The sequence below is a fragment of the Anastrepha ludens genome, chromosome 5 (genome assembly GCF_028408465.1).
Source record: "Anastrepha ludens isolate Willacy chromosome 5, idAnaLude1.1, whole genome shotgun sequence".
NCBI classification, from domain to species: domain Eukaryota; kingdom Metazoa; phylum Arthropoda; class Insecta; order Diptera; family Tephritidae; genus Anastrepha; species Anastrepha ludens.
In genome coordinates this window covers 20,697,987-20,725,195 of record NC_071501.1, presented here as the reverse complement: position 1 = coordinate 20,725,195, position 27,209 = coordinate 20,697,987, and the positions used below count along the sequence as shown (strand labels likewise).

Sequence of the window (27,209 nt, the reverse complement as noted above, 5' to 3'; positions counted from 1 at the left end):
TAAGAAAAAAAGGCGCCCACGAAAGAGATGGTTAGATGACATCGAATCAGATCTTAAGGAAAAATGTTTGATGAGGCTAAGGTCCATCACGGACTGTGAAGCTAAGAAGAAGGAGAAGAAGAATAGTTTTGTCAGACAGCTTTTGAGTGACTCATCAAAGAACGACCACTGCTAGACACGATTTTTTCTTTAAGTTTTCACTTTCTTATCCAAAAAGTAGGGACCAAACTCCAGATCCAAAACTATACTCACAGCTACTAATGAAGTGGATTATTCGCCTCTGTGGCATTTCATAAATTTTAATTAAAAAAAATGTAATTTCTTAAAAACTTTCGATATAGGGAATATTTTTTATTTTTCATATGGACTGTGGCAGGGTAAAAGTAAAGAAAAGTAAATTTTCGTTTAAAATGATGCATTAATGAAAAGCCTTGAATTCATTTTAAAGCTTAAACTCATTAAATTCCCGCTCAACTTTTAATTAAATTTTTTTTTATTGAACATAATGCATCCGAAATACTACATGCAGATTATTAAGAATTACGAATTAAGTGCAAAAACCTTTTCAAGCTCAACGAATTAAAAGTTAGTTATTGCGCACCACTACATAGGCATAAGTATATACGCATACATTCACAGCTTTATGCGCATTTGTGGAAGTACTACCATTTGCAACTATAAAGCCGTAGTTAGTGTTGTATTTAATTATGAAATAAGCGTTTTAAGTACTTTAGGACAATGCATGATAATGATAATGAAAAATGCATACGAAAAAAAAAAAAAAAAAAACAATAACATACACAGAAATACTGCAGACAAAAAGTAACAATACAGAATTAAAATTAAATTTAAAAAAATGTTAAAAAAGTACTAGGGTGTGCCTGTGTGTTTGTGTACTTGTGAGAGTGTATGAAAATTGAAGAGAACAAAACAAACCAAAAAGAAAAACAAAGTAAAGACATAAAAATAATATAAGAACCTAAAGCAATTAAGGCTGTATGTAAGCGTGTGTGCGTGTGTGTAGCAGAAATGCATTACTTGGTTTATACATCAAGCAAAAGTGAAACAAACGGAGAGAGAAAAGGGAGAGAGAAAAGGAGAAAAAAAAAGAAAAGAGAAGAAATTTGCTCAAAAATAATTAGTTAGCTGAATACATACAAACATACACACACACACACACAATCAAACATGCCTACACACATCGATGTAACGAGAAAACGAGTGCGTAATTAAGTAATTTAATAAAAACGAAATGAATGAAAACGACGTAATGAAGCGAACGCTGTGCTGCACTCTTGCTAAGCTCAATGTTACAAAACAGCTGATTACGGGCTCGCATGCGGATGAAAATTGAAATTAAAAAATTACAAAAAAACATATGAATACAAATGAAATGAGGTAAATGCATGCAAATGGGGGAAGTCGGTCATTTCAGCGCTCTTGCACATATGTACTGACTGCCTTACATAAACATATACACAAAACACTTACCACATACACAAGCATACTAAGTATTCATGTACATACATTAGGGCGGGTTAATTTGTGAGGAGCTATTTTTGCGATATTCTTTGTAGCAAATTCGAGTTCAAGATTAAGAATTTAAGAAATTTAAAGAAATCATTTCATTAGAGCACAGCGCTGAAGTAAATTTTGATCACCGAAATTTTAATACGAAGTTTAAATGAATATTTACTAAAGTAAAGTGTGGTTAAGTTTCAAGGGCCGGTGTTGATTTTGAATAAAATTTCATCTTTTTTGAAAATTATTATCATTTCTCTTTAATATGATAATATTTGTATGGCTCAATTACGCCAGGAACAAAACATAGGCCAAATGGCCACCGCGGTCTCGATGCCACACCTCCATCCGATGATCCAAATTTTCGATGACGCTGAGGCAATATTAAGGTTTTACGCCGTTAATGTGCCGAATTATCTCATCCCTTAGCTCTTGAATTGTTGCTGGCTTATCGACGTATACCTTTTCTTTCAAATAACCTCAAAGAAAGAAGTCCAACGGTGTCAAATCACATGATCTTGGCGGCCAATTGACATCGCCGCGACGTGAGATTATTCGGCTATCAAATTTTTCGCGCAAAAGAGCCATTGTTTCGTTCGCTGCGTGGCACCGTCCTGTTCAAACCACAAATCGTCCACATCCATATCTTCCAATTTGGGCAATAAAAAGTTCGTTATTCTCACGATAGCGAACACTATTCACAGTAACTGCCTGACCGGTCTCATTTTAGAAAAAATACGGCCCAATGATACCGCCGGCCCATAAACCGCACCAAACAGTCACTCTTTGTAGGTGCATTGGTTTTTCGGCAATCACTCTTGGATTATTATTCGCCCAAATGCCTAAGCGGCAATTCTGCTTATTGACGAATCCACTGAGGTGAAAATGTGCCTCATCACTGAAGATGATTTTCTTCGAAAATTGGTCATTCACTGTTGCCATTTCCTGCCACCATTCTGACCACTGACAACGCTTGAAATGTTCAAGAGGCTATAGTCCTTGAGTCAATTGCACCTTGTAAGCGTGTAAACGCAAGTCTTTATGCATAATGTTCATCAACGACGAGCGTGGGAGGTGCAATTGTTGGGTACGACGACGAGTTGAGGTGGACGGCTCTTCAACCACACTATCGCGAACAGCAGCAATATTTTCTGCAGTACGAGCTGTACGAGCACGCACTGGTGTTTTCACATCTCCTACCGATCCGGTTTGATCAAACTTTTGCGCAATTTCTCCGATTGTACGCACATTTGGACGACTAAATTGACCGAAAAATCAAAAGGTGCGCGATATGCATTTTGATTTGAACGCCCGTTTTCATAATAAGCCTGAATAACTTTAACGCGTCGTTATATTGTGTATCTTTCCGTGGTTCAAATTGAGTTAGTCTGAAATTGAAAAATGTGAAATGAAATGCAGAAAAAAACTTGACGTTTAGGTGTGATTCACATTCAACGTTGGTCCTTGAAATTTAACCATCCTTATTTTTTTTCTTTAAAAAAAACATGTACTTGGATATTTTTGTACGAAGAATTTATTTTTGAAATATATTTTTTATTTTGTTTGTTTTTGTATTCTTATACTTTCTTTCATATATTTTTATTTTATTTTATTAATATATTTGTCATTTTTTGCGGATGCGAAGGTTTAAAATGTCTAATTCATCATCGATGCGGCCATCGCAGCAATTATATGTCTGGAAACTAAAAGACTCCCCCTCATTCGGAACCGCGACCTACCGTGATCCGCTTTCGCATTACTTCGGAGTGGCATTCCATATATACCATATCATCTTGGGTCTATACCTTTTTGCCTGCGTCCAGTTCCCGCTTTTTGATTCGAAGAATTTTTTCCGCCTTTTTTACGTTTTCTCGCTGCTTAGCATCTTGTCGATTACATTTTCAGTGATTATGTGATCGACTGCATTCTCTAGCGTTCGACGTTCTTGTTCTCTTGTGGATGCGCTGAAAAAAGTGTGCTCAGCATCATCTTCGGCTGTGTCACCACATATGCAAGTGAAGTGTTCGCTTTGCATTATATGGAATAGGTATTTTTGGAAATACACGTGATACGAAAGTATTTGGGTTGTATAGAAATTGACTTCACTGAAGTCCCTACTGTACCATGTAACGACGACTTTTATTAGCCTGGCCGTCCATCTGAAACGTGTTTCGTTTCTCCAGCGCTCTTGCCATAGCCTCATTATTCCGCCCTTTATTTCGCGCGCTGCACGTTTGCTTACTCCTTCTTCCATCCTCTCGTTTCTTAATGCCCACAACTTTTTTCTCTCAAAGGCTAGTCAATCTTTTTTATTTTTACTTTTCATTTTTTATTTGAATAACACCAAGATGGCGCTACGAAGGTATTTATATAAAATTTTTTAATGTTGTAAAGGGAAAAGAAATATTTTAATTCAAATATTTTAAAGTTAAATTTAATTTTTAATTTTAATAAAAAAAATTTTTTGTTAATATATATATAAATCAAAATAAAACTAACAAAAATACCAAAAACAATTAAACTTTTAAAATATTTTAATATTTCTCAAAAATTAGCCCACCCTAATGTGCACTCATATATGCGCAATTGGCTTATTTCAGCCAAATTGTTAAACAAAGTTTATAGTTTTCACATTTCAGGTCAGCAAACTTATAAATAATTATAAAATACAGTTGTTGGCACATAATTAGGTCAATTCATCTTTTTAGAAAATATGGAATAAACATTTATCAATATTTTCATTCTGCATTTTTTCATTATTTTTGTTTTTGTTTTTTTTTTAATCAAGTTTATTGTATAACAAAATTTTACACAGCAAAGTTTCAAGCTTTCTAAAACATTCATAAAAATTTAACAAATTTCCAAAAATTATCATCAAAACATTTTTTCGGTCACCGTAGCCTAATGGGTTCATGCGTGACTACCATTCGGTGGGCACAAAGCATTCAAAATAAAACTAACAAAAATACGAAAAACAATTAAATTTTAAAATATTTTAATATTTCGTTAAAATTAGGCATCCCTAATGTGCACTCATATATTCACAATTGGCTTATTCAATACCAAATAGTCAAGCACAATTCGTAATTTTTACATTTCAGCTCAGAAAATTTATAAACAATTATAAAATACAGTTGTGGGCACATAATTAAGTCACTTCATCTTTCAATCTATTATACATTTGTTTATTATTTTTTTTTTTAACTTAGTTTATTGCATAACCAAATCTTATAAATCAATGTCCAAGCTTTCTAAAAAATTCATAAAGCTACCATTCGGTTCGCACAAAGCACCAAAAATACAGAAACTTTTTTTTTCTAACAACGGATCCCCCTCTGCAGACAATGGTATGCATCCGAGGTCCGTAGAAAAGGTCCTCATAAAAAATAATCTGCCATAAGAAGGCGACATAAAACTGTAGGTGCCTCCGCACCTGAAAAAAAACATGGCGTAGGAGCTTGGGAGCCCGTTAAATTTTAGTATAATAAAGTGGAAGTCTGAAGTCGCTCAAAGAAGTCTCTGATATTTGACATATTTTCATAAGATGAAATGTGATATATGCATTTTTTCAGCCCATTATTTATCTATTAACTTCTTGAAAACCAGATCACTTTGCAGTTCAGTAGCTACCCTGCTTATTGTAGGCCTTTATTATTGAAAAATGTTCCAAATGTATTCTGATAAAGTGTACCATGTTTTTGAAATCCCCTACACCTATATTTCATCTCGCCTATGGCCTACATATGCAGCATTTTATCTGCCTTTGGGCACGCCCATATTTTCAAACAGCTTTGTCTTTAAAAAATTTATTTTTTAAACTGATTATCATTTGCTCTCATCTCAGCTGTTTTTGCCCTTATACAACCCATCTGTACCACACACAGGACTGCATCATTCATGGGCAAGTTTTCACAAATGGACGATATGTGCCTATGCTTACAGTCACACACACACACACACACAGTAACACGTACAAGCATCAAAATGGGGAATGCATGCATAACCAGAAACAAAAACGAAAATAAAGAACAAAGGTTTATAAAATCCGTCAGCGTAGCGTAAATCTACACTTAAAGCCATTAGGTAATTGCAAAAGTCCTTTGAGTTTTTCCGCAACTTACTTAGTTACACAGGTGTATTTGTATAAGTGTATATGTGCACGTGTGTCGGCAGTTAGCGCAGCTTTTTGTAGCTAAGAGCTAGTAAAACTATTTAGAAATATACATTAAATGAAAAGGGAAATATACAAGCAAACACACATACATACATATATAGTGTGTGAGTACTGAAAATTTAGCAATTGAAAGTAAAATTAAAGAGCAGAAAACAGGAAGCCAATGGCATAAACTGAACGTTGGAAATTTATATTTAGCGTAAAAAGTGGCAAATTACAGCCAAAAAAAATAGTAATCTAAGGTAGGGAATATGGAAAAAATTGCAATTATGGTTTGTTACGCGAAAAAATAACAAAAAACAACAACAAAAAGTATGTAGAGTATAGATCTGAGCGAAAAATTCATTGAGATGTGCGTATTTCTAAGCAAAAACATTTAAAAGGACACTAAGAGAAAAAATGAATTCGATAAACTTTAGTTAATAAAAGAACACGGTAAAATATAACAGAATAAAGTAAAAATATATTAAAATAAATTAAATTTAATGTAAAGTAAAATTAAATCAAACTACAAAAAAATTATTAAAGGTAAAATAAAAAATTTAAATTAAATTGCATTGAAAAGAAAATCTTAAAAAAAATATAAAGAAAAACAAAACAAAAGTAACTAGAATGAAATAATATAAAATAAAATAAAATTAAATTAAATTAAATTAAATTAAGTTACAGACATAAATTGCAAAATAAATTAAAATAAAGTAAATTAAGTAAAAACAAAATTAAATTAAACTAAATAAAGTTAAAAAAAATAAAAATGAAATTAAGCAAAATTAAATGATGTTATATAAAATAAAACGAAATTCAATTACATTAAATTATACAATAAATAGTTATAAATAAATTAAATAAATATAAATCAAACAAAAAAATTACAACAAGAAAATGCCATAAAATAAAATAATACCAAATAAAGCTAAATTAATTTAAACTAAATTAAATAAAGCAAAATAAAATAAACCATAATAAAATTCAATAAGAAAAAGTTGAGTTAATGAAACAAAATAACAGCGAATAAAATAATATGAAATAAAATAAAACTAAATGTAATTTATTAAGATTAATATAAATTAAATGAAGTAAAACATAAACTGAAATAAAATAAATAACAAAATTAAATAAGAAATAAAATAAAAAATTATGTAAAACAATAAATATAATAAACCATTAATTAAATAAAACAAAATAAAATAAACTAAAATAAAATAACCTAAAAAACCTAAATTAAATTCACAAAATTAAAATCAAATAAAATAAAATTAAATCAAGTTTGTTAAAATTAATATAAATTAAATTAAATAAAAATCAATAATAAAACAAAATATTTAAATTTTTATATTTATATTTATCTTTATATTTAAATATTTTAATTCTTCTGCCCACAATGATAGCAAGTAACATTTTTCAAGTTATCGTTTTTCTTTTCTCTGTCTCTACCCTGCGTCGACTTCGCTGCAAATGCTTACTGTATGTTAATTTCGTTTGACGCATGCTCATGCACATTACCACGCCCTCACTTTCTTCTAGAATTTTTCAATTTCAACACGTCCACCGCTAGAAGATTTTCCGTCGATGTTCTGCAATGCCGCAAGTAATTCAGTTGCGTTGGCCTTACACATAAGTTAATCAAGGCCAAAGCCTTCTCATCGCGAGCAATCCACTGCGCCACTTCGCCTTCATCTGCTATATCCTCAGTCTTGCATTCCCCAAAAGTATATTTCCTTAATTCCGAATGCATCAAAACGCTACGCATCTGAACGCTCCAAGAATCATAATTCTTTTCGTCCAGCTTCTCGATCTGGTATATGGAACTCATGATGAAATAAATCTTCAACTTCACTTTAATCGTAATCTGGTCCCATAACCTGATAAATTAAATTGAGTTTTCCGAAGACGAATAAAAAACGCGATGTGTGATACTCAATGTTTAATTTTTGAATAACCAAAATAGAGATGAAATATTATATTTACCAGAGATGTGATTAACTGACATACGCATTGTTGCATTTGTAGGGTTGATATTCAAAGTATCATATTTCAACAAAAGAAAATAAAACAATACAAAATAAACAAATAAAATAAAAACAATTCATCAAAATAAATTATAGTAAACTAAAATTAAATTAAAATTTAAAAAATTTAAGTAAAGAAAAATCCAAAACCATATAAATTAACATAAAATAATATTCAATACAATAAAAAATCCATAAATGGACAACTACTTAATCAAATTAATTCAACTTAATATAAATTTAAACAAAATATAATAAAATTAAACTAAAAAAATTTATGAAATAAAAAAAAATAATAATATACAAAATAAAAAAACCCATAAAAAATTAAAATATGAAAATATTAAATAAAATTAAACTAAATTTAATTAAAACACATCAAATAACATAGCATAAAACGAAACTTAAAACAATTAACCAGAACGAAATAATTTAAAATTAAGAAAAAAACATCAAACCAAAATAAAATAAATTAAATTAAATTAATTTTAACTAAATTCATAGGAATCAAATAAAATGGCATAAATATTAAATAATAAAATAAATAAAATTAATAAACTGAACCAAAACGTTACACAATAAAATGCAAGAATAATATAAAATTGAATTTGAACAAAAATAATATAACATAAAATAAAATTTGCAAAAATAACCAGAAATAAGTAAATTGAAATAAAACAAAGTTACCAAAAAAACAAAAAAAAAACAATAAATTAAACGAAAATAAAATAAAAAAATAAACCAAAATAAAATAAACTAACATTAAATTAAATTTAAGTAAATTAATAAGCATCAAATAAAATGGCATAAACTAAAAGCTAAACCAAAACATTACAAAATAATATGCAAAAATAATACAAAATTAAGTTTAAACAAAAATAAGACAACATAAAATAAAATTAAAAAATAAGAGCTTTTAAGAGCAAACTTTTGTATTTAATGTTCCAAAAGCTTACCAAGAACTAAACTAATTTGAAAGAAAGGAAATTTGTGCCCTGTTTGGTCTAGAGTTGCATTCTGAAAAACTGATTTTAGTGACGTTTGCGGTTGGTAGCAAAAACTACTACGTTGCGCCAACAATAACAAACAAAAATAAAATTAATTTAAATAAAAAAATGTAACAACATTCAACTGAATTAATTAAACTAATTGAATTCAAAATAAAAAAATATAAATTATAAGAAAAATAAATAAAGTAATATAGAATTATATTAAATCAAATAAATTTAAATTAACTTAGCTGAAATAAATGCATAAGTAAAATTATATTAAATTTAAAGCGATTTATATAAATTAAGTTAAATTATGTGCAATAAAAAAAGTAAAATATAATAAAATTAAATAAAATAAAGTGAAATGAAATAAAATAAAATAAAATAAAATAAAATAAAGTAAAATAAAATAAAATAAAATAAAATAAAATAAAATAAAATAAAATAAAATAAAATAAAATAAAGTAAAATAAAATAGAAAAAAAATATAAATAAAAAAAAATAAAAATAAAATAAACTAAAATTAAGTAAAATAAAAAAAAAATAAAAAAAAACAAAATAAAATAAAAAAAATAAAATAAAATAATTGAAATAAGTTTAAATAAAATAAATTTAAATAAAATAAATTTAAATAAACTAGAAATAAAATAAATTACGGCATTCAATTAACATAGTTTGTATGTCAGCAAAATACCGCTAAACTTACATGCCTAGAAATTCACTCACACAGCGAGAATAAAGAATCGCACGCTTTAGCTGTGCACGCATTTGCAAAGAAAAATTCAATGTATGGTAATACAAAATAACCAACACCAACACACCTTAAAATAGTGCGCAATTGTTCAATTTGTACATACAGAGGTTAACTTAAATTTATGGCGAAAAAAAAATAGAATTAACAAAAATAAAAGAAAAATAATGTAACCTTAAGTATCTAGAATAAAGGCACACACATACAAACATAGTTAGCAGAAAATGGCTAAATGTGCTACCTAGTAGTTAATTGCTTAATGGCTGCTAATTCTGATGCATTTAATAGCATAAATTTGAACAACAACAAAAAAATACGCAAAAAATAACTGACTAGAGAAACTACGTTAATATGCAAATTTTAAAACGCGAAATATTAACTTAAATGCCTTGAAATTTTTAGCTTCAAACAAACATTTTCAGGTATTTATATTTACTTTTTATTGAGTTCACACTTTGTAAATTTACTTTATTCGCCTGCAGAAATCAATGCATTCACACCCATCCATACTACAGGAAATTTCAAAAGTGTTAATGGTTTCATAACTATTTTGCTAGATGCATTGCATAATAAATAAATATAATAAAATATTTTTGATGATGAAACTTGATTTATTTAAATTCTCTGATGATTTCTGATTATTTTATTTAAATCCTCAGTGTTAAATTCTGAAGTTTGGAGGGAAAATCAGTAGCTTAGAAACACTGAGATCCAAAGCTATCTTTTGTATGTAGAAAATTTCTATTGTACCATATTTCACACAAATTTCGATACATTTGATAAACAAAAAGTAGTTTATGTGGAGACTCCTACCGTATAAATTCATAATAAATGTAACCAATTTCTGTTTTGTGTGACGTACACCAAATACTCGTATGGAATGGTAGTCCAGTGTTTAATCCGAAATATTGAAAAATTTCAGAATCACGCGTTCAACTGCACAACTTCTAATTTTTTATTTGTATTATTATTTGTTTTTGTTATGTTCTTTTAAATATTCTTAATTTTTGTAATAAACAATTTTTTTACGAAATTGTTTTTTAATTATCTTAATAAATTTAATTTTTTTATGAATTACAAAAAAAATGTTTATTAAAAAAAAATAACAAGAAATTAAAAAAAAATTAAGAATATAAAAAAATGAGAAAAACAATAATATGAAATTAAAAATAAAATAAAAAAATTCATAAAAACATGAAAAATTAGTAATTTGCTTTAATTAACTCATATTGCTTACAAAATTAAAGATATTCAAAACAAAAATTTTATTATTGAACATTTTTAATTTTGTATGAAATTTAATTCATTTTTTTAAGAAATATAAATAAATTAAAGCAAAATATTAAGTTTTCATTTTTTTAGGATATTTTTTTTATTTTATGTTTGTTTTTCTCGTTTTTTTATATTCTTAATTTTTTTTTTGAATTTTTGTTCAGTTTTCTTTTTTTAGGATTTTTTTATTTTATGTTTGTTTTTCTCGTTTTTTTATATTCTTATTTTTTTTTAATTTTTTTTTTTTATTTGTTTTGTTTGGTTTTGTAATTTCCTTAATATTTGTTTTATATTAATATACATTTCTTTATTAGATTTTTGAAAGATTTTGTTGGTGTCTTTTATATTAATATTCTTTATTTTTTATATTTTATAATATGTTTTTGGAATTCGTTACAATTCTGTCTACTTCTTTTTAATTATTAGGTGCGCAACTAAGTTCGCGCTGTTTTTTGATGAAAATACAACTTTATTCCAAAAAAAATGGTTACAAGTAAATCATTGAAAGTATAGCGTCGCGGTAAAACTGCTCATCTTTAAGACTACCCACGGATGAACCCATTTTTTGATATCTTCATATGAAAGGAACTGCTGGCGAGCTAGACCAAGTGCCATCGATCGGAACAGGTGACAATCGGACGGCGTAATATCTGGAGAATATGGCGCGTGGGATAGGATTTCCCATTTCAGTGTTTGCAGGTAGGTTTTAACGGGTTTGGCAACGTGAGGCCGAGCGTTGTAATGCTGTAGAATCACTTTTTCATGCCTCTCCGCGTATTGCGGCTGCTTCTGGCGCAGTGCTCTGCTCAATCGCATCAATTGAAGTCGATACCGATCCTCAGTGATGGTTTGGCTTGGTTGTAACAGTTCATAATAATTAACACCAATTTGGTACCACCAAATACATAGCATAACCTTCGCAGCGTGAATATTCGGCCGAGGTGACGACGTAGAAGCATAACCGAGCAGTCCCCATGACTTTCTTTTCTTTGGATTGCTTTAATGAATCCATTTTTCATTACCCATCACGATGCGATGAAGAAACCCCTTCCTTTTTTTGCCGCTGGAGCAATTGTTCACAGGCGCCAAAGTAAAAAAACGACGTTCAACATCACTTGGTTTTAACTCATAAGGAACCCAAGTCCCCTGTTTCTGAATCATTCCCAAAGTATGCAATCGCTTGGAAATGGATTGGCGGGTAACTCCTAATACTGAAGCAACCTCTTCTAGCGTTTGTCACGGATCTTTATTGAGCAGTGCCTCCAATTCAGCGTCTTCGAAGGTTTTTGGCCTTCCTTCACCCGGACGGTCGTCAACATTAAAATCACCGTCTTTGCAGCGACGGAACCAATCTCGACTCCTTATTTCACTTAAAGCAGCATCTCCATAAACTTTTTGTAGCTCTCGATGCGCTTCAGTCGCCTTTTCTGTTTTTCCGAATGAAAGAGGAAAATCAACACTTCCCGTAAATGACGATTATTCGGCACAAAATCAGACATTTTGACAAAACCAAAAGTATATGACACCAAAACAAAATCACTAATATGTCGAAGCAGTTTGTTTACCATATGTCTAAGCTTGGTTTGTGATGTTTAGATTATGTTGGAATCGACTAGCAGACACTGCTGGCGGCATCTATTGACAAACAGCGGGAACTTAGTTGCGCACCTAATATTTGTTTTAATGTTCTTACTTTCATTTGATATTTTATTTTTTTACATTTTTTTTTTTATAATTTCCTTTATTTTTTTTTTTATATTTAATTTCCTTTTACATAATATTATTAAGTTTTCTTTTCAGGTACCTTTTATGTTTTTGTTTTTAATATATAATATTGTCTAGTTTTATATTTATTTATTTATGATTTTTTTCGAACTTTGGTATTTTATTTTATTCCTTTTTTTATTTTATTTTATTTTTATTTTTTTATTTATTTTATTTAGTTTGTTGTGTTTGTTTTAAATTAATATTCTTAATTCTATGTGTATAAATAAATTTAAAAAAACTTTTTTTTTGGTAATATTCTTAATTTTTGAAATTAAGAGGGAACGCAACTGGTAGCGATTACGATACGATGCTTTATTTCAAACGCGTTTTTCTCGAAACGACTTTTTTTGATACGGTGGCAACGATTTCTCGAAGACTAATGAACCTATTTAAATTTTTTTTTTTCAAAATGTTTACTATCACATTGGCCATGGTTGTACGTAGCCGATTTTCAAAATTTTTAAAATAACTATTTTTTTGGGCCTGTTGAAAATCAAAAAAATGGTGAAAAACACACATCGAAATTCAAATCACCGCCATTTTATCAAAAAAAAAAAAAAAAGGCTACGTACAACGATAGCCATTATTGCGAAGATTAATAAAATTTTTGGGTTTTTGATGATGAGATGATTATTCATTGCTGTATCGCTGCCAACAGATGACGTCATTTTTTTAACTCGTTTCGTTTATTTACATCAATTTGATAATTTTCAATGTTTTTTAATAAAAATTTACATCAACATAGTCTAATACATATATAATAAATTGCCTTTTGTCCGATCCTCGAATAATCATTCCTATTTACAAAAAAAAATTCTCAAAAATCGACTATTTTTTTACCCTTCACAGTGGCGTTACCCTTTAAACTTTTTACAAATTTAAACATTTTACAATTTTTTACTTACAAATTTTCCACTTGTTTTTATTTTAGTTTAATACTCTAATTTTTCCAAATATTTCTTTTTTATTTTTTTGAGCTTTTTAATAATCTTATTTTTTTTTATATTTTGCATTTTTTAAGGAATCTTTTTACAATGTTTTTTATTTAATTTTTTTGTTTGTTTTTTTTTTTTTGTGTTTGTTGACTTAAGAAAGTTTGTATTTAATTAGTTTTATTGTTTTCTTGGTTTTTTTGTAATATTATTTTTAATAATTTAATATTTTTTGATAATAATATTTTAATATTTTTTTATTATTAATTTTTTTATATTACAAATCTTTCCCGGTTTTTTTTGTTTGTTTGTGTTAAATATATTAATTTTTTTATGAATTTTTTATTTAGTTAATTTAATTTAATCAACTTTGTATTATTCTTAACTTTTTTATTAAAGTTTTCATTTTTCCTTTTTTATTGGTGTTTTCTTAATATTCTTAATTTTTTAAACTAATTTTTTTTTATTTACTTACTTACTTACTTTTTACTATTTTTATATATATTTATTTTTTATTTAATTTTTCATAAATTTTTTTAAAGAATTTTTGCTCTAAATATTTTTTATTCTATAATATTTTTTTCTTAATATTCTGATTTTATTTCGTTAAACTCACATTTTTTTGTTTTTTTTTTTAATTTTTTTGTATTATTTTTTCAATCTGTTATTTACAGTGTTTATTTATTTGCATCTTCTACATATTCGAGCCAAATGATCAAAGCGTAATTGAAGCTGCCAATATAAAGTCGATTCTTCTATGTCGATTCTCTAGCATAGCGCGTACTGTACATACATACATATGCACGTGTATTAGTAAATATATACGCACTTTTATTGATGTCTGCCAGTCTGCCAGTCAACAGCAATTCAATACTAGCAAATATGTTTCAATGAAAATAAAAACAGTTTCAAACACATCTATGCTGCAGTTCAATGTCCTTGCCACAAAAAAAACAACAACAACAAATAACTAAAAGGGAATATTGTGTGTATGTAATATTTATGAAAAGTTGTAAGTATAGATTAAATTTGTTGCAAAACTTAACCTTTATAATGTAAATACTAGAAAATAAACAAAAGACAACAACAACAAACACACCCGCTCTATGTTTGTTGGGGGAAAAAATCAAACATATTAAAATATAAACAAAAAAATATGAAATTTAAGTGTAAGTCTAAAAAAATATTGTAATAAAAAATAAAACCCAATAATTAACTATAAATTGTATGAGTTTTGCTACAGAAACAATTAAAAAAGCGGGATTTTCACTCTTTTGTATTGATTTTTTTTAAAGAAAACTATGAAAAACGATTAATTACCGTTATTACTTTGTATAAAAAAATAGAAAAATCGAAATATATGTAAATGTGTAAAAGAAAGCTAAGAGAACAAAGCATGTTGCAACAAAAACAAAACTACATGCACACACACATACACATGCATGGTGGCAAATACTCTGATACATTCGTTTACATGCAAATTACACTAATTATAAATAATTGCCAATATGCGTGAGACGTATATGTATATGTATGTGTGCGTACACACATACATGCATATTCATGTGTAGTTGTAACGTAGAATGTACTAAAGTGGCTTGCTTGCAATGCAACACTCACAAAAATTGTTATTACAAAATATTTGCAAAAGGCATTCAAACTCAAAAATACAACATAAACACAAAATGCAGCTGCAATGCGAAAACTAGAAATATTCATGTGTGCATGGTTATGTTAAAATTATTTGCATACAAAAAACAAAAATAAATCATTTTTAAAACAAAAATCGTTCTTACTTAAGTGCTGACTTAGAAGTTATCGAAGCGATTGCGCAGGGGGAAGAAGCGAAAAACAAAAACAGAAAAACACAAAAAAGCAAAACAAAAAACACAAAAACAAATTTATGGGAAAACAAAAAGTGAAGAAGAGAAAAGGGAAAAACTGATAAAAGACAAACAAAAAGTAGGTTAATAGTTAAGATGAAGAAAAATGATATTTGATGTGCAGAAAACGATGGCGCAGCTGATGAAGATGAAGATGAAGATGATTATTATTACTATTATTGTATACAAAATATATATTTAACAAATGAAATTATTATATACATGCCTACAAATATTTTTTTTGTTTTTCACCTTAAGTTAATTTTTACGTTGGCCTTTAAGGAAATATAAAATTAAAAATAAATAAAGCAAAAGAAAAAGTTATGAAGAAAGTTAAAAAGGAAAATTTGTTTTATTTGTTACTAAATATATGCCGGTTCTTACAATCAGAAGATTGAATATGTAGATATTGATATACTATCCTTGATTACGAAGAAATCAAAGGTTTGTATGCATTGAAAAATTCTTAAAATTAAAAAAAAATACATAAAGTGGAACTGTAGCTGATTGCCTGTTTTTTACCAGCACCTCACATTTTGTGTCATATGTCATATGTACATAAGGGTGGGCAAAAAAAAAAGTTTTTTCCTCAATGCTCCATCCGACAAAAAACTACTAAATAAAATTACGAAAGGAATTTCCTTTTTCCTTTACTTATCTAAAGGGCTTATCAAACGAACGCAGCAATGATTCCTCGCTCTGGAAATGCACAAAAAACTTTTCACAGCCAGTAACAGAGTACCCAGCAATTAAAAAAGAAGACAGTTCTTGGGCCAAAAGCAATAAAGAAAAAGCTAATGATTTTGCTGAGTACCTCGAAGGCATCTTTAAGCCATATGACACATCGAGCGCAGCCAGAATGCAGCCACTTAATTATGAAACTGATGCCGAAATTCCCCTTGTTAGGGATTCCGAATTGCTTGGTGAAATAAATAAGCTAAAATCAAGAAAGGCGCCTGGGTATGACCTTATTACTGCTGAAATTCTATAACAACTTCCTCAATGCAAAAATATCCAAGATTACTGAAATAATGAACGACACATTCAAACTGCACCACATCTCTATATATTGGAAAACTGCTGAAATAATTATGTTTAATAAACCAGGCAAACCAACGCATGATGTCACATCTTATCGGCCTATCTCGCTTCTACCAATTATATCAAAACTGATGGAAAAGCTTTTAGCCAAACGTCTCATCATAATTATTAAGCAAAGAAATATTGTATAATCCCAGAACTGTCTCAATCTAACATATCATCTCTAGATCACTTAGCCAACGTGCGTAGGATAAAATATATAAAAAGCCTCTGGCAGTGACCCTGAGAGACTGAATCGAAGAACTGAAATTCGTTCTGACTCTACCGGCGTCTCACATCACGTAATTTACATTATAAGAAAGATAAGACTTGAAGACAATGAAAACGTGACTCTTTTACTATACCTATGCGTATTTTATCGCTCAGAACGACGGACGTCGCGAGTCTTCCAGCTACAAACTAATTTGAGCGGCTGTATGCCGACACGCATAAAACGGCTTGGGCGGCTATATGCCGACACTCGTCCCCAAAGGGTTAAGAATGAATAGCGAAAGAACGACCAAAAAAGTGTTTGAAGCAATTCCTGAAGAAGCAAGATGGAGAGGCTGGCAACAGAGAGCGAAAGAAGAAAGAAGAATGATGATGAATTGATAATAAAAATTCGATTTAAATTATCATCATTGAAATTTGTCGCTTACTTTGGGTTTAGACAGGACAATTCTCTGAAGACAATTGAAAATACGTATTAGCTGTCAAAAAGGCAAAAAATTGTTTGCGTAGCCTATGCGTCCAAACCGTTAAAAAGACAATTTTACTTTTAAGCAACTGCCGTAAATGTCCTTTCATTCAAATTACTTGCTCTGACTTCGATTATTTCACGATTACAACGAAACTTCGTCAAACTGGCCAGGTTACCAAATTTTAGTCTCTTCGAAGAATTATATGTAGGTTAGCCTGGTTGGCAATAAGCCACGCATAGACCTTTTGGTCCCTTGCGATACCAGATGGAGCCGTAATATCAAAAACAATTAGAAAATGGTGACAGTATTAGTGAAAAAATGTGAATGTATTACGATTGTTTTTGCAAAACTGTGCCGTGTAAACGTCAAGTTAGTCGAACAACAACAATTCAATCAATCATCATGGTTGGCTGGCTGGGTTCGTTCAATCATGATGCCAACCGAGAAAATCGCGAAACACCGACGCTCACCTGTTTCTGAATTGTACCGGGCGACCAGCATTAAACAGCCAGCAGCAGTGCTTTGGTATAAAGAAAAAAATCAGTGCATGGGCTTAGGCGCATACAACAGTGGTAGTTAAGTCGATTTTCGGTGGCGACAGTTTGAGCGCCCATGTGGGCAATAATATAATAATTTGCTTTATTTTTATTTTATTTAGCTACCACAGATAATTTTCTTTTAATAGAAAAACGTGTTTATAAAGCTTTCCGAGTAGTTAAGTAGCACTTAAGTGGGTTGATTGATTGGTAGTTAAGTAAAATATTATGATGCGATGTTCGGTATTGCCACTCTAATGCATTATTTTTTAACACAATTATAACGCGTTTAGACTACTGATAATTATGACTGTCGTCGTTAAATACTTATATAAATTTCGGCACTATTTTCTCCGACTTCACTCACTTTTAACCCTTGGATCAAACCGATGAGTAGACTAAATCAAAACGATAGGTAAAAGGAAGATTCATATTCTAAAGTTATTGTCAGTGCCTTAAGATTAAAAGGTATATCTGAACTTAAAAGTGGAGATATGAAAGGACATTTAAAGATCTTAGAAGACTTCCAACATAGTCCCATTCTTCATAGGGATGATATACTACGAGTATCATCCAAACCAATACTCTTCAGGAACTTCCAAGTTATAATTAATGAACGCACAGACTGGAGAACTAATTCTATCACTTTCAAAACTGGCTCCCAGCTATGGTTTACTGATGGGTCCAAATTGGAAAATGGTAGAACAGGGGCAGGAATCAATGGGCCTAAATTCAAAAAATCGATTCCGATGGGACTCTACCCAACAATATTCCAGGCAGAAATACATACCATTGAAATATGTGTTAGAGAATGCCTTAGCAGGAAAATGAGAGGTACTCACATCTACATACCTTCAGATAGCCAAGCGGCTCTAAAAGCTCTTCTATCAACAACTATCATCTCTAAATTGGTAAATGATTGCCTAAACCTTCTCAACACGTTAGGGAACCTCAACATAGTAACACTAGGCTTGATTCCGGGACATGAGGGAAATGAATTGGCTGATGACCTTGCAAAGCAAGGAGCAAATATGCAACTTACTGGTCCTGAGCCTTTCTGTGTACTCACAAAAGGCCACATTAATGAATTCCTTAGGAAATGGGAAGAAAGAAAATTTACTGCACACTGGCCAGAGTAGATCTGGATATCTTACAGGTCGCTGCAGCCTGAGGTATCATCTAAACTATTTTGGTCTATCTGAGACCAATGTCTGCCGCTTTTGCGAAATGGACATAGAAAGCTCAGAACATGTGCTTTGTGAATGTCGGGCGTTGGGCAGACAGAGACTTCATCACCTTAGTGGTATCGTAGTATCTCCATGCAATCTTTGGAAAAACCAACCCAAAATTATGCTAAAATTTTTAAAAAGCCTAAAACTCTAGGGTTACAAAAATAGGCCTTTCACAATAGATCAGCTCTGGTCGCAGTGCGTAATGGCCTTCTAATAATAATACCTATTGTCAGTTAATTTATATATGAATAATTTTTCTATCACTTCTAGCCTTTTTAAAACCTTCTTTGGGGCAAACGGGGTCTGGCCTTTTTTCGTCCTGTTCGAGGATCCTTTTTAAAAGCTTATATCCATAAATCGATAGAAAATTAAAGTTTAGGAAGCTACCAGGAAGCACAACTCGTTAGCTTTAATGAAATACGTTAAATTTACATCCAAAGATGAAAAAATCTGGCCAGAAAAGTAACATCCCCACGCAGCATCACAATAAGCAACGCGCCTGAATGTGTCTCATAGTGGGCAACCGCTTCAACCTAACCTCTCAGTAACATAAAGCAAGATGAGCTGACATTTCTGATGTAGCCCGGAGTACTGACAGAGTCCAAAATATGCCCAAAATGTCACAAATTCGGCAATAAGTATCGTAATTCCTGGGTATGTAGACGATCAGAAATAATTACGCGAGACAGGTAGAAAATGGCAATACCCTGCAGTATCAAACAATATTGTCTAGCAGGCACTTCCATCTTAGCGATGAGCAGATTAGCTCCTTCCTTCTTTTTATTCCAACCAACAATCCAAGCCAGCTATCCCAAAACTGCAATACTGGAAATAGGAACAGCCTCCCAAACGTGTAGCGACTGGACTTCATTTGTAGAAGAAATATTTTTGCATTGGGCGGTGGCGAACAGCGATCACATTACATTCTTTATGAGGTTTGCACTTCGACTTCATGGGCTTGTGTACCCTGCTAGCAACGATAATCATTTGAGCGGCGAAGGACTTGTGGTGGAAGTTGAGGAAGGCAAAAGTGGGGAGCTAAAAATATAATCACGTCGGGCTATTTGAAGGACAATAGGCGTTTGGTAGCAAAGAAATCTGCAGCCAGAAGATGTTTGTCGTCCCATTGCAGGACCGCAGTCTGAGAGAAACTGTTAAATATCTTAAAAGATAATCGAAATCGCCCTGAATAAGAAGACTATAGGAGTATCCACGCAACAACTAAATATCGAACAACTTTGTGAACGCCATAACTAAAGCTCACACATAAAACATTGAGGGGAGTTGGTGGTAGCTTCTCTCCAAAATAACCATATACGGTACAATAGGAGAAAACTTTTAGGGCTTTATAGCAGAATATGAAATTTTAAGAAAGTATAAAAAATTGATGAAATAATTCACGAAGAATTCAAAGCAGATTTGTGAAGAAAGTACATATATCCACCACAAAAACAGTGCACGCAAAAAAACTTTATTTTATTTGTGTTTTTCATTTTTATCCTACAGTATCAGAAAGAATACTACTGTGGGCAAAAAGTAAGGTCAATGTGGTTGTAAAATGAGAAATCTTTATTTATTCTTGTAAATCATTTTCATCCCCTTCAAAGTAATCCCCTCCCGATGAAATACACTTATGCCAACGATTTTTCCAATCCCCGAAACATGCCAAATAGTCCATTTCCGGTATAGCCATCAGCACCTTTTTCGATTCAGCTTTTATCTCCTCAATCGACTCGAAACGCGTTCCCCGGAGTGGTCTCTTGAGTTTTGAGAATAGCCAGAAGTCACACGGAGCCAAATGAGGCGAATGCGGTGGTTGCGGAACGATATGCGTGGAATTTTTGGCGAAATGGTCACGAAGAACGAGTGCAGTGTGAGACGGTGCATTATCGTGATGCAAAAACCAAGAGTTGTTGGCCCATAATTCTGGTCTTTTTAGACGAATTGCCTCACGTAAATGACGCATAACGCTCAAATAATATTCTTTATTAACAGTTTGGTCAGGTGGAAGGAGTTCATAGTGAATCACACCACGAAAATCGAAAAAAAACTGTCATCATGACCTTTATTTTTGAACCACTTTGTCGTGCTCTTTTCGGTTTGGCCTCGCCTTTAGCACGATATTCGCTTGATTGGTCGGTTGTTTCATGGTGGTTGATTTCTTGCTGGCCAGTGCAAATCGCCCAAACGGGAGATTAGGCGCCCGGGAAATGCATCCTTCAGCATATCGGTTGTGGCACGTGCAGTGTGTGCCGTTGCACCGTCCTGTTGGAACCACATGTTTTCCAATCCCAATTCATCAAGTTGCGACAAAAAGAACTCGTTGATCATTGCTCTGTAGCGCTCACCATTCACAGTAACCGTCCGATGACTCCTCCAGCGAAAACAGCACACCATACAGTGACTTTGAGTGGGTGTAATGGCTCTTCGTGGGTTACACGCGGATTTTCAGTGCCCCAGAAGCGTAAATTTGGCTTATTTACATACCCGCTAAGATGGAAATGGGTCTCATCACTAATGATTATTTTTGATGAAAAATCATCTTCCTCTTGGTGGTGATTAAGGGTGGCTTGAGCGTATGTTAGACGCGATTGGCGGTCAGCAGCTAACAGCTGATGCACCGTCTGGACTTTGTACAGAAACATCTTCAAATCTTGTACCAAAATTCGCTGTAAAGTCCGTCGACTGATACCCATTTGCGTGGCACGTCGTCTGGTCGATGTCGACGGCGCTTCCATGACATCCTCGGCTACAGCAGCATTATTCTCTGCAGAACGGCTACTCCGGGGTCTGCCACGCCTGGCAGCATCTCGTGTTGTGCCAGTCTCTTCGAGGCGGGCGGCTAAACGTCGCAGTTTTTCACCAGTAGGCGTTGGACGGCGAGGAAATCTGCGACGAAATTAACGTTGTGCCAAAGTCACCGACCGATTATTAGTCAAATAAATAGTCAGCAATATTCCGCGTTCGAATGTGTTTACTACACAAATGTCAAAACAGAACTGACATTAGGAGCCAATCGCAAAATTTATAGCATTTTCTGATAGGAGGATTACTTAAGCGCCACCTGTTATTATGTTAAAATTTTAAATATTAAAACAATTAATTTGTAAGTCCCGCAATATAAAGTATTTATAAAAAATGCAATTATGGCTATGACTTAGTGGCAATGTAAGGCATTATTTGATTAATTTTCGGTTTGACATTCAATTTTATTTAATTAATTATTTAAGTTACTGCCATTTTTTTTGAGTAATTGGAGAAAAAACAATTAGAATATATTGTCACGTGTAAAGGGAAAGTGAAGTTTGATCCCCTAGTGTGTATACTTACGCCCATTTAGTGATAGAAAATGCTGAGCGTAGACATTTTTGATCAACTTTACCAAAGCCCCACAAAGTATATCTCTCTTTTTAACTATCTTCAACTAAGCAGTAATTTGCAATGTAAACATTTTATATATGTACATATGTATGTACGTATGTATGTATATTGCAACTTTAACTTTATTGTTGTTTTGTGAATTTGAGCATTAGCTCTACTGAAAAAAAAAAAACAGAAAATGGTTGGGTCCTCTTACTGTCGGATTGCTTTGATATAAAATAAGAAATCTTCCGTCACAAGTTTGTTAATTCTAAACTTCAACCATTTGAGTGACTAGCAAAAATCAGTAAAATATTCTACTTAAAATGCTATTTATTTCTTATTATTACAACGATCTCTCTGACATCATCGCTTTCTTTCCAGCGGAATTTCCTCATTGGTCGGCAGTCATCAAAGCGAGCGACACATCAAAGCCCGCTATTCACTATAATACCAGGCGAACAGAATAAACAGCAATTATTCGCAGTTTGTCGTAATTTGACGCAATTTGCCACAATCGGAAAAAATTAGTGCATGCAATAGGCGCGCGTATCCAACAGTGGCACACACAAAATTTTCGCCCAAATCAGTTAAAAAGCCACTGTGAGCTTAAATGCCAGTCAGGCGAGGAAGAAGTTTAGTAATTCGTAAAGCAATATCGCATGTGAATGTATGTAGATATGTATGTATATCTAGTAATTTATTATTTATCTAAGGTCTGATTTGCTACTACGCATACATTTGTGGCTGTCGGATAAAGATTTGTTGTATTCATTTTTCATATATCTGATTACCAGAAAATTAGCGCAACTTACGAAAAATTAAATTGAAATTAAATTCATTAAAAAATAAGAGTCTGTTGAATTAAGATTTAGTTGCAAATTTTTTAAATATTTTTTCAAATATAGTTATATTAGTAACTATTTAAAACATGCTCAACATTTTTGTCTTATGTGGAAGAAAACATCCATCTCTGTTAGCAAACAAAAAAAATCCAAAAATCAGCGCATTCTTGAACCACTTGAAATTTGGTGTTTGTTATACTGAAATTTTACAATTATTTTTGTGAAGACCTCAGAAATTTGCAAAATGTGTCACGGTCTAATTGCCTTCTTAAGGAGGGAAACCGGTTTAGGAGGCCAAAATTTTGGTGTTTTTCAAGAATTTTTTGAACAAAGAAGGAATAATCAGAAATTGTTTAAGTTTAGAGGATATTTTATTTATATTTTTAGGTACACTTTTGAATTTTTGAAGCTATTTCCGCCGGAGATAGTGGCGTTAGAGCGTGCTGTCCATGGACTATCGCCATCCGTGTGTCTTGCTGGTGGGAATTCCTGAAGTTGCAATTTTCCTCTGAAATCAACAGCAAGTTTTGTTTATTAACAACATATTTCCTAAGAATATGAACCTAATTGTGGTAAAAAAATATTAAAAATTACATGTTTTTGAGGCGTTTGAATACAAAGTAGTTTTTTATACCATATTTTTTCATATATTTTGCTTAAAAAACCATATTTTAAATAATAATATAATCCTAGAATTAGGTTCATATAGATTGGAATTGAATAAAGACAAAATCCCGAAAAATTTTAGAACGATTGGTCGATAACTTTTTAAGCTAGAATGCTCACCAGTTGAAAAAAAGTAGTTTCGAGAAAAACGTCGTTCTATCTAACGCGCGCTACGGTGCGTAACCAATGGGCAGTCCCTTAAGTGCTCATAGAATCGGGAATAATGCGAATTTCCCTTTAAAATTTTTACCACATATTCTTGAGTAGTTATACTAACGATTTAGCAATAAAAAAGTCGAGTTTTTGATCGATTTAAACCGGTTTCAACCCTTAAAAAGGTCTAAGTGGTTTAAGCTACTTAGTTAGGGGATGGAAATCAAATGCATGTATCACAATGGGTGTTAGGGCCACCTAGTGTATTCTCTTGACAAGCAACCTGGCTTACCTTAACTAATCTACACTAAAATTTAATTGGCTATAAAACCGTATACCCGGATATGATCTAAAGATTCTGAATAAAAAGTTACAAATTTGTATGAAAGTTTAACGAAATTTGTATTGGATGCGCAACTAAGTTCCCGCTGTTTGTCAATAGATGCCGCCAGCAGTGTCTGCTAGTCGATTCCAACATAATCTAAACATCACAAACCAAGCTTAGACATATGGTAAACAAACTGCTTCGACACATTAGTGATTTTGTTTTGGTCTCATAAACTTTTGGTTTTGTCAAAATGTCTGATTTTGTGCCGAGTAATCGTCATTTGCGGGAAGTGTTGAGATTTTCCTCTTTCATTCGAAAAAAAACGGTGGCTGAAGCGCATCGAGAGCTACAAAAAGTTTATGAAGATGCTGCTTTAAGTGAAACAACGTGCCGAGATGGGTTCCGTCGCACAGTGGTTCCGCCATAGGACATTGGATGAAAATAGTCATGTTAAAATTATGCAACAATATTTAGCTAAATGTTAGTTCATTAGTCATAGTAACTTAGAGTATAAAAGAAATTTCAACTGCACAAACACTTCACTTATGATTGTGCCTCCAAAGTAAGGGAATTTGAAAAGTGATAGTTAGCGTGGTCTCCGCTTCGTACTTACGCAGTTCCGGGAAGTGTTATTTTTCTAAGCATTACTGTGTTTATGTCCTGTTGTACAATGGGAATTCAAGTTGAAGGTATGTACGACATGTTAAACGTTTTGTTATCTTTTTTAATTATTATTTAATAGGTTTGCAGGCCGTACGAAATAGGTACTTTAAAATTTGCCGTTTATTTTTTTTATAAGAAGTTTGCAAAGTTTTAACTAAGTTCGCACGAATCTGCACAAATGAAACATGCATTAAAATATTCTTACGTATGTCCTCTTTAAGAAAAAATAATTTCCATCTGCGAAGACCTGCGATTGCGCTTGATATAGGGTCTAATCTGTACCTATGTGTACCTATGTTACGCAACAGGAATTGTCGTTACAGAATCATCTGCCGAAATTAATTTACAATGTTTGTTGGACCACACTTGCTCTCGAATTCTCGACACTGGACAGAGCGAATACAAGCAAAGTTTTTCTGATCCGAGAACGGAAGATGGAAGTTTAATTGTTACATCGATTACATCGATACAATCGATTACCTCCGACCCAGATAAGATAATTTGGAAAAACCCTCGCCCATCCTCCACAAGGTTTTGTCGGCCTATACGTTTTCAATTTCCTCAAGAAACTAAAGCTTTTTGGGTTCAAGAAGAAGAGCATTTTAAAAGAGCTATTAGTGACTTGAATCCGACTGTTGTTAAAATCGATAACCATAGTTATAAAGTAAGACATTCTTTACAATTAACTATGGTTGATGGTAAAGTGTGCTGTGCTCTTAGAGACTCATCTACGAGTAAATGTTATATTTGTGGTGCGACACCTAAAGAAATGAATGACTTAGAAAGAAACAAGTAAACTCCAGTAGATTTGAATTTGGTTTATCACCCCTACATTCTTGGATTAGATTTTTTGAATACTTTATTCATATTTCTTATAGATCGAATTTAAAAGGTGGTAAGCACGTTCATCTGAGGAAAAAGCACCTTAAGATAAGAGAAAAGAATTTGTTCAGAGAGAGTTTAGAGAACAATTAGACTTGATAGTTGACAAACCGCGAATTGGAGGAAGTGACACCTCTAATGATGGAAATACAGCACGAAAATTTTTCCTGCATTCAACCATATCATCCGAAATCACAGGGATAGACAAACACGTTATAAACAGATGTAGTTATCTCCTACAATGTCTTTCATCTGGTTTTAAAATTAATTCGAATAAATTCAAAATATACGCACTAGACACTGCTAAAATTCTAGTTAGTAAATATTCATGGTATAATTTACCTGCATCAGTTCGTAAAGTGCTCATTCATGGGTCGGAGGTGATCGATCATTGTTTATTATCAATTGGAGAATTATCAGAGGAGGCAGCTGAATCATGTAATAAATTAGTGAAACAATTCAGACGTGACAATACCAGAAAGCACTCAAGAACTGTAACTAACACGGATCTTTTGCACAGGCTTCTTCTTAATTCCGATCCATTTAGGAATATCTAGTCTACGAAAATTACCACGTAAAAAGAAATCTATGATGTCAAGAGAAGTGTTAGATTTATGCAAAACTTTAAACGAAACAAAAAAATTGTATATAAAAAATGTGTGTACCTAATTTTCCTTTGACTTTTTATATTAATTATATATTACTTTATTATACAATATATTATTATTATTATATCTTATATATATTCTTATTATATATATATATTACTTTTTGTATGTCTTAATGTTTTTTTAACAAATAAAAACATTTCTCAACTTAAAAACGAACTAAAAAGTCATTTATCACGCCAAAAGTTCTTATGACCGCTCTTCCTACGCGGCGGGACCACTGTGCGTCGCTTCAAAAACGGTGACTTTAATGTTGATGACCGTCCGCGTGAAGGAAGGTCAAAAACCTTCAAAGACGCTGAATTGGAGGCATTGCTCAATGAGGATCCGTGCCAAACGCTAGAGGAGCTTGCTTCAGTATTAGGAGTTACCCGCCATTCGATTTCCAAGATATTGCATACTTTGGGTGTGATTCAGAAACAAGGGACTTGGGTTCCTTATGAGTTAAAACCAAGGGATGTTGAACGTCGTTTTTTCGCCTGTGAACAACTGCTCCAGCGTTAAAAAAGGAAGCGTTTTCTTCTGCGCGAGAAGCGCCGCAATATGCGGAGAGGCATCAAAAAGTGACAGCATGACAATGCTCCGCCTCACGTTGCCAAACCCGTTAAAACCTGCCTGGAAACACTTAAATGGGAAATCCTACCTCACCCGCCATTTCTCCAGATATTGCGCCGTCCGATTATCACCTGTTGCGATCGATGGCACTTGGTCTAGCTGACCAGCAGTTCCATTCATATGAAGACATCAAAAAATGGGTTGATCTGTGGATAGCCTCAAAAGATGAACAGTTTTAC

The 27,209-nt window shown here is 32.0% G+C and overlaps 1 protein-coding gene across 7 annotated transcripts in view; it reads left to right on the top strand.

Annotated features, from left to right (window-relative positions):
• The window catches only part of LOC128865125 (protein madd-4), a 322,915-nt gene extending 307,274 nt beyond the window's left edge, over positions 1–15,641 (top strand). For all 7 annotated transcript variants that reach the window (XM_054105124.1, XM_054105122.1, XM_054105126.1 and 4 more), the window contains one exon: positions 14,093–15,641. The gene's annotated coding sequence lies outside the window, so the exon portion shown is untranslated. The remainder of the gene's footprint in view (positions 1–14,092) is intronic.
• The last annotated feature ends 11,568 nt before the right edge of the window (positions 15,642–27,209 follow it).